The sequence below is a fragment of the Olea europaea genome, unplaced genomic scaffold (genome assembly GCF_002742605.1).
Source record: "Olea europaea var. sylvestris unplaced genomic scaffold, O_europaea_v1 scaffold769, whole genome shotgun sequence".
In the NCBI taxonomy this organism is placed as follows: Eukaryota; Viridiplantae; Streptophyta; class Magnoliopsida; order Lamiales; family Oleaceae; genus Olea; species Olea europaea.
In genome coordinates, this window is record NW_019266107.1 from 114,325 (window position 1) to 122,483 (window position 8,159).

General features: G+C 35.6%; 1 long non-coding RNA gene across 1 annotated transcript; it reads left to right on the plus strand.

The window, feature by feature from the left end:
- The first annotated feature begins 995 nt into the window (after nt 1–995).
- On the plus strand, nt 996–2,760 carry LOC111391226. Its single transcript, XR_002702086.1, has 2 exons — nt 996–1,612; nt 2,139–2,760. It is a non-coding gene; the product is annotated as an uncharacterized LOC111391226 (long non-coding RNA).
- Nucleotides 2,761–8,159: the final 5,399 nt, after the last annotated feature.

An 8,159-nucleotide genomic window follows, 5' to 3' on the forward strand; every position in this document is an offset into this window, starting at 1 on the left:
CCTCGTTGAATCGACAACTAGAAATCATTTGTGCACTTTATTACTCATATGCGACACATGCACTTGTGGTGCGCATTTTTCAGTGAACAACTTACAAACGTCATTTTGTAAATTTAATGATCAAAATTCGACCACCAATTGAAGACATTTTTCAAAATTCAATGAGCAATGAAAAATGTTTTCTTACCTGACAATTTGGTAATGGTGTGAAGGGACACCTTCCATGCATTCAATTAGTCATGTCACCAATTTCGGTTAGACGTTCGAAATGAATGTTATGTTAGTGAGTAATGTTTATGTTCATATAAAATTAATGGTCAAAACTCGATATTTTAAACTTCAATAAGCTATCAAAGACACATATATTAGTTAAGTTATTATTGAGACAATTAACTCCTACCTTAAAAATTATAATTATATAAATTCTATATTCTTAAATATATATCTAACATGAATAATAGTGTGGTAAAATATATTTACCCATGATCACTCACTCCCTTAATTGATGCAAAGGTTCTAAGTCAAGTGATGCTAAGTTGTCAGATAGCATGTTAATAGTGCTAAGATATCATGAGTTGGCAAATCAGCGTAAAGATGACAAGTGATCGTGATCTTTTCTTAATTGGAGCAGTTTTGAACACGTTTTGGTAATTTGGTCATAATTTTGGCTAACGTTATTAGAATCGCAATTATGACCCCAATTCAGAAAACTCTTTTCGACGCGCGGGCGTAAGTTTCGAGGCCAAAATCCATCGTTTTCATTTCCAAATTTCCATTTTTTCCATTTATGGTAATATTTTAGTTGCCTTTTTAGAGATGATTACAAACTCGATTTGAGCAAGATTTTTGGTAGGATATTTCTTTTATTATGTATTTTATTCTGTAATGAATATTGGGTTCTTGCTATTTAGGTAAAATTTTCATAAGTTTGAATTTTTCTCAGCTATTTAAACCGACTTGTGGGGCTATTTTTCATCATTCTGCGTTTTGAGAAAGTTGAATTGAATTTTAGAGAATTCTCTCTATCTTTTGGGCATTTTTTCTTTGTATTCCTCCTGTGATATATCTATTATAGCTAGCTTGCAGGATAATCGTTGTTAAGCCCGACATCTGTAACCTAATTGTTATCGCACCATTAATTGTGTTCTCCAAAACTTCATCTAATTCAAAAAAATTCTTATGAAAAACGATCATCAGAAGAATGTGGAAGATGATTTGAATGTATTTCTCATAATTCGATAAGAATCAATTCCTCTCCTATTATACATTATATGTTATACGAATTCGATGACTGCTCCATTTTCCGAAATTGGGGATTTAAGATTGTTCTCAAGAAATTCATATTGAACACCATTTTTTTTCCCTATCTCTTGAGATTATTTCTGGCGTCTTCCTCCAATTAAGGTTTCTTTTATGAGCTTTTGGGGGCGTTAAAATGAATTCACGTTACAATTACGGCTTAATTCAAGATTTTTTTCAACTACTTTCCTTTTCCTTTCACATCAGTTTTAAGTGAATAAACGAAGGATGAGACAAGCAGACGGAGTTGAGCCGGTGGCCTTAGAAACCTAATTGCAGAATGCCCGTTCAGTTTTCTGGCCGATGTGGTGAGGTATTGTTCTGGTTCCTTTAAGTTGATTTTGCAGATTGCGTAGATTAAAAAACTATTGTAGTATTGTATGTTCTAATCAGCGCATAAGAGCAGATAAATAATGTGATGGATAAAGACTTATGAGTAGTGCAGAACATAGAAACAAAAATCATGGTTTTTCTTATGATCTGAAGTATGATTCCATTGGGATATTAGGATCAGAGGCTAATATAAATAGAAAAACATTAGCAGAAATGAAATTTGATTTGTTTGTGGGCTAAATATGCTGATTGATTGATGAAAATGAATTCTCTGTTATGCAAGTATCAATTATGCTAGTCTTAACTCGATTTGATGAACTCTCTTTCACCTTTTCAATCTATCAACAGCTATTACAAAATAGGAATTGAAAAGCCAAATCCCATCGAATCACCCTTGCTTATATGCCTAAACATTCTCGAACGATTCTCCTACAAATGTAGATCATTGTGTTTATGTCAACGAATTATATGGTGGTAACTTCATTTTATTTTTTTGCTACATGTAGATGATATGTTGATAGTGGGACAAGATGTTAAGCTTATTCGCAGTTTGAAGGTAGATTTGTTCAAGTCATTTGACATAAAGGATCTTGGAATTTGGGGATGCATATTCATCGTAATAGAAAAGCTGAAAAGTTATGATTACCACAGGAGAAATATGTAGAAAGAGTCTTGATAAGGTTTAACATGAAGAATGCAAGACCAGTTGGGACAACACTTGGTAGTCACTTCAAATTGAGTAAGTGCTTGTCTGGGAACGATTGTGGTGGGAAAAAATTTGATTTTGATGTCAAGTCACGGCCCCCACCATGTTTAAATTAAATTTGCATCCTTGCCAGCTTCATTATAGTGGAAAACTTCAACAACCCCGAAAAGTAAAAGTCACCACTATTGCATCTGGAATGAATGAAAACAAGGGCAAACTTGGTAATTGATCAACGATGAATTATGGACTCTGCAATTGTGTGAAAAGGAGTCTGGTTTTTGTTGGAATAACGAATTTATACTTGACTACCAACGGTCAGATTTTTCCTATTATTTTAAATTTAATTGTTCCCAAACATGGGCTAAGCTTATTTGTCCTTCTAAGAAGGCAGATAAATAAAGAATGATGTTAATTCCCTACTCTATAATTGGGAGTTTGATGTATGCTATGGTATGTACACGGCCAGACATTGCTTATGCAATTGTGATGGTCAGCAGCTTTCTTGTTAATGATGGTAAAGATCATTGGGAGGAAGTGAAATAGATCTCTAGATAATAGAGAGGTACCTCAAAGATGTGCTTGAGTTTTGGAGGTTTAAAACCAATTTTAAAGGGCTTTATAGATGAAATATGGCTGGTGATATTGATGGTAAAAAATCAACTTCAGGATATTTGGTTACTTTTATAGAAAGAGCTATCTCGTAACACTTAAAACTATAAAAGTGTGTTTTCTTATTTACAACTGAGGCTAAGTATATTGCAGCAACTGAAACAACAAAAGAAATGCTTTAGATGAAACACTTTCTTTAAGATTTGGGTTTGAGCAAGATGGGTATATAGTTAATTGCGATAGTCAGAGTACATTAGACATGAGTTAGAATGCTGCTTATCATTCTCGAACGAAGCCCATTAATGTAAGATACCATTGGCTATGACAAGTAGTAGCGGAACAATTGATATAGTTACTGAAGATTCATACCGAAAAGAACGCAACTGATACGATGACAAAGGCTGTGATTAGAGAGAAGCTTGAGCTTCATGTCGAACGGGCTGACGTGGACTCTAACTAATTTGTTAGAGGATAATCTCCTTCCTCGACGGGTTGGACAGAGAGATTGCTATATATATATATATATATTGTTTGTATTTCCCAATTTGTTGAGAACTCAAGTTTTGGGAATAAACATGAGTGTTGTAAACTCTATTTTATTATAGTGAATTTGGTCAGAGTTGCCCCGTAGTTTTCCCCACTACACTGGAGGGTTTTTCCATGTAAATTTGATACGTTCTTTCTTTATTGCTTTCTTGGTATTTAATTAGTTGCTTGCTTCGATTGTAAATTTATTTAACTCAACTATCCAGGCTAAAGGAAGACAGGAAATGGATATCAGACCATAAAATTTGAGTTGGCCACCAAGAATCACCAAAGTTGGAGGTTGTGATCCTTTCCCCAAGGCCTGCTGCCACTACTAGGATATTGCTCGGAGAAATAATCGTCTTTCATTTGGTCTATTCCAACAACATTTGGATACAATAATCTCATAATTTTATCTTTCAAATAACAGTACTCTGGTTCTGGTAAGGGGGAAACGCCATCTGATGTTGTGATGTGATTAGGCTCAAAGTCAACCACAACTACGTACACCACATTAGAGGGGAAAATATCACATCTGAAATATAGATCTATTGTGAAATTAGATTAAACAACATTTGTACATGATGATATCTTGATGCTATAAATTTTATATATTGAATTTAACCATATATCAAGCAAAGACAAGACGCTTTGGCTACAAAAATTTGAGGATTGGCAAAGGTCGCAGTTTAAAGATCTATCATACTATTCTCATTTATTAGAGTAACTAATTTCAGAAAAATAAATTATACAAAAATAACTGATGCATTAATGAAAATTGTTGCAAAAATTTGAAGACTATCAGATATAAAGTAAAGAAGATTTTGTACCGAAGAACATTGTAATTAGAGTTAGTAATGTATAACAATAACTATAGTAATAACCAGGGGCGGAGCCACTACACGCCCAGCGCGGGCAGATGCCCGCACTGAACTTTTGGGCAAAAAAAAAAAATAAGTTGCTTCCAGTATTTGTGATTCATTTGACATCTCGAATTACTCCCACTCCTAGTAGTAATTGGGTGATTAGTGGATGAATGATAACACAATTGTTTATGTGGAGAAAGATATATTTTTCAGGTTCAATAATAAAGTTATTATACAACGATATTAAAGTATGAAAACTCGCAAAGAACAAGTGTAATATATAAATTATGTCGTTTTTAGTATTGATGTACTATTGTTTTATTTTTTTATTGTCATTAAATCCCTGACCAAAACCTCGACATTTGTCGTCAAAAAAATTTTGCCCGCACTGAAATAAAATCCTGGCTCCGCCCCTGGTAATAACCTTCTCATGCAGCCATTATATTTCACTGTGTAAATTACCTATAACAGACATTAAACTTGCTGGACTGCCAGACCCCTTCCTCACAGGGGTCTTACAGGCCCTCACACCAAAACAGGTGGGGTCGACATTTTTGCGATTTTTTATTACAAGTGGGTCTGACCTGGGGCCCTCCTCATTGTGAGAAGGCTGTACAATGCCTGTAAGCCTCAGCCTGGTAGATCAGCATTCTTCTAACAGACATTTGTCTTCAAATTAAAAATTGTATTTTATTCTATTTATTGGCTGTAAATTAGTCTCCACGTCTAACGGAAATCATCTTGGCAGTCAGGGTCCATTATCTAAGAGGCATTACTTGAAAAATCTAATTGTACCACCTAGCCATCATATATAAACTCTTTCCTTCTTTCTTTGTTGTTTGAGGACAAGCAATCCTAAATATCATTTAACAGAGCAACCTGAAAATCTTCTCGCAAATCGAAGTGTCCTTGTAAGTTTGAATTTTAACTGAGTTCTAAAGGAAACTGTCCCAGATGATAAGAAATTCTAGGTCTTGGTAGATTGAACATATAGTAATGACAGCCGTAGTTACACTTTAAATGACCTATAAATACAGATCACAAGAGCGGTCCGACATCTCCGTCTGATTTTTCGACGTCCTCATAATAAGCAATCAAAATCAACATATAATATACGGCATAAAACAACATCATGCATACAACAGGAGATTTACTTAAAAACATTTGAAAAAATGGATGAACGAGAAAAAGGAAGTTGGCATGTGACAAAGAAGGTTCACTACTTAAATCCAAGGACAGAACTTGCACCAGCCATCATCAGCCCATAAGTATCAACCCCTGAATGAAGGCCCATCATATATGGCGTGGGAGCATCAATACAGTCTACTCTGCTGAAAAATAGTAATAGAATGAAGCATGCTTCAACAGAATAAACATTCAAAGATCGGATGGAATTTCTCTTGGATTCAGATAATGATATTAGTACTCACAGGCATATTACCATATTGAAAAATCAACAATGTTCACTAGACATGTCAAAGTGGGCACCAAGAAATCATAACTGCCAACAAAATGGATATATTGAATGACATATGGCCTCCGATACAAGAGTTTGAAGGGAATATTTATATAAACCACATACAAGGCATAGTTAGTATAACAAGAAACAAGGAGAACACATTAAGAAATACATACAAGTATAAATTGCAATTTTTTGAAGAGGTATGTGATAGGCTCCAATTAAATAAACATATTCTAGAAGGATCAAAAAGATTGGTGAAGACTGAGGCTACAACAAGCTCTTGTTAGAGGGCTAGAATGGGGAGAAAAAACCAATTATAATTAGCTTATAAATAGGAAAGAGTCAGAGGAGAATAGGCAGGCAAAATAGTGAGTCAAAACCATATTATGGAAATTACAGTCCTCTCGACAGGCTGATTGTTTTCCTGTTCTATTTTCTGTAATCTAGTTTCAATCAATACATATCCTAATTTATGTCCCTATGCTATGTGTTCATTAACCTGGGGTGGAACCTATCAATTTGGCATCAGAGCATCATGACTCTTACTGATAGGGTGAATGATTTAGAGAAGAAAGTAGATAGCAACCACTAGGAGCTACAAATTGACCTGGAATCATTGCAAGCAAAGTTTTAACTAATATACTCTAGCATCATGGAGAAGTTGGACAAGCTACTGCGTCATTGGGAAAACTAGGAGAGGGATCGTAAGGAAAAAAGGATGGCTACAGAGAAAACGCCAGCAATCTTTGATGAAGTTGGGATATCCCAATTCAGACCAAATGACAGCCAAAATAAAGGAGGTAGTTCAGTAGAGGATTTGAGATAAGAGTTTGGTAGGATTCAATTGTAATAGTAAGAAAAAGAAGAATAAGTGCAGGAAATTTTTCTGTATTGATTGAATAAAATTGTAACCAAAGGAAGACATAGCAAGTAGTCATTCGAGAAGGCCACACTCTCCTAATCTCAATTCGCTCACTGAAATTTCATATCTCGGATCGAGGGATTGTAAAGAACGAAGTTAATGACGCGATATGAAGTTAATATGGATTGCAACAATATAAAAATATATATCAAAGTATAAAGTAAAGAAAAAAGATGAATTAACGCAGAGGCGAGATGTATTATTAATTGACAATATGGAGAGAATACAACGTCACAGCAACATTGGCTTATTTTAAACTGAAAGAGGAGACCTATATTTATAGTACACGAGTCAAACCTTAAAACTAGGCAAAAGATGAAAATTAAAAAAACCCCACATAAAAGAAAAAAAGGGAAAAACGTGTCCGCATTTACAGTACACGGCACACACACATATTCTTTCATTTTTTCAGTTGGCTCCAATAAGATTTCTTTCCAAAATTAAGACACACACTGTCTTCTAAATCTTGACCAAATTTTGAGGCAATAATTAACAATTTCCACCTTGACTCGAAATATTGTTGCAATGAACAAAACTCCTAGATTTCAAATCCGTCTGCAACGAAATAGCTAAACTCCTCAACACAATAACTAAAACTCTCCATCACTAAACCATCTTCCTCTGCAAGGCATCCACACACGACACCTGAACCCAACTCTCGGGTTCCCAAAATTCTACCAAAGAATTATTGTTAATCAAATAGAGTCGAAGCACACTCTGTAGTAGAAACCAAACCAAGTGCTTGATCAGAAGGCCCCTTTTCAGAACTGTCACCTTCAACGATCCTAAAAGCATCACAGACATCAATAACACCACGGTACCTACGCTCCATGCGTCCACCCCTGACATTTGAACACAGTCCATCCGATGAAACTGGTGGCAAAGCGGAATCACCAACGTTTTCTCTCGCAGTGTTCAGAACCGACCCAGAACCCAACACAAGAGGTACTGTACCAAACTGAATTCCACCATGGTACTGAACTTGTCTCGATGTCTCAAAATTGGTTCTGTGATTCCCTGCAATATGTACAACTGGGATCTCTTTCGTCCCTTTTGTACAACCTGGATACCCTTTCGAAGCTTCAAGACTCCACCTCTACCAGAAAATTTGTACCCTTTTGCATCCAAGGTACTCGGTGATATGAGATTCTTTGTAAAGTTTGGAACATGAGGAACCTGATCAATTATCCTCATTGTCTTATCTTGTAGCCTCAATCTGACCCGACCGATTCCTACAACCCGACAAGATTGATTGTTTCCCATGACAACTCCACCTTGCTTCACCGCTTCATATGTCTGGAGTAACGCCCTATTGGGACACATATGATACGAACATGCAGAATCCAGAATCCACTCCTCAAGTTTGGATTCCCCATCAGATACAGCCAACATCACATCTCCATCGTCACAAAAATTCTCAACAATATTAGTCTCGTT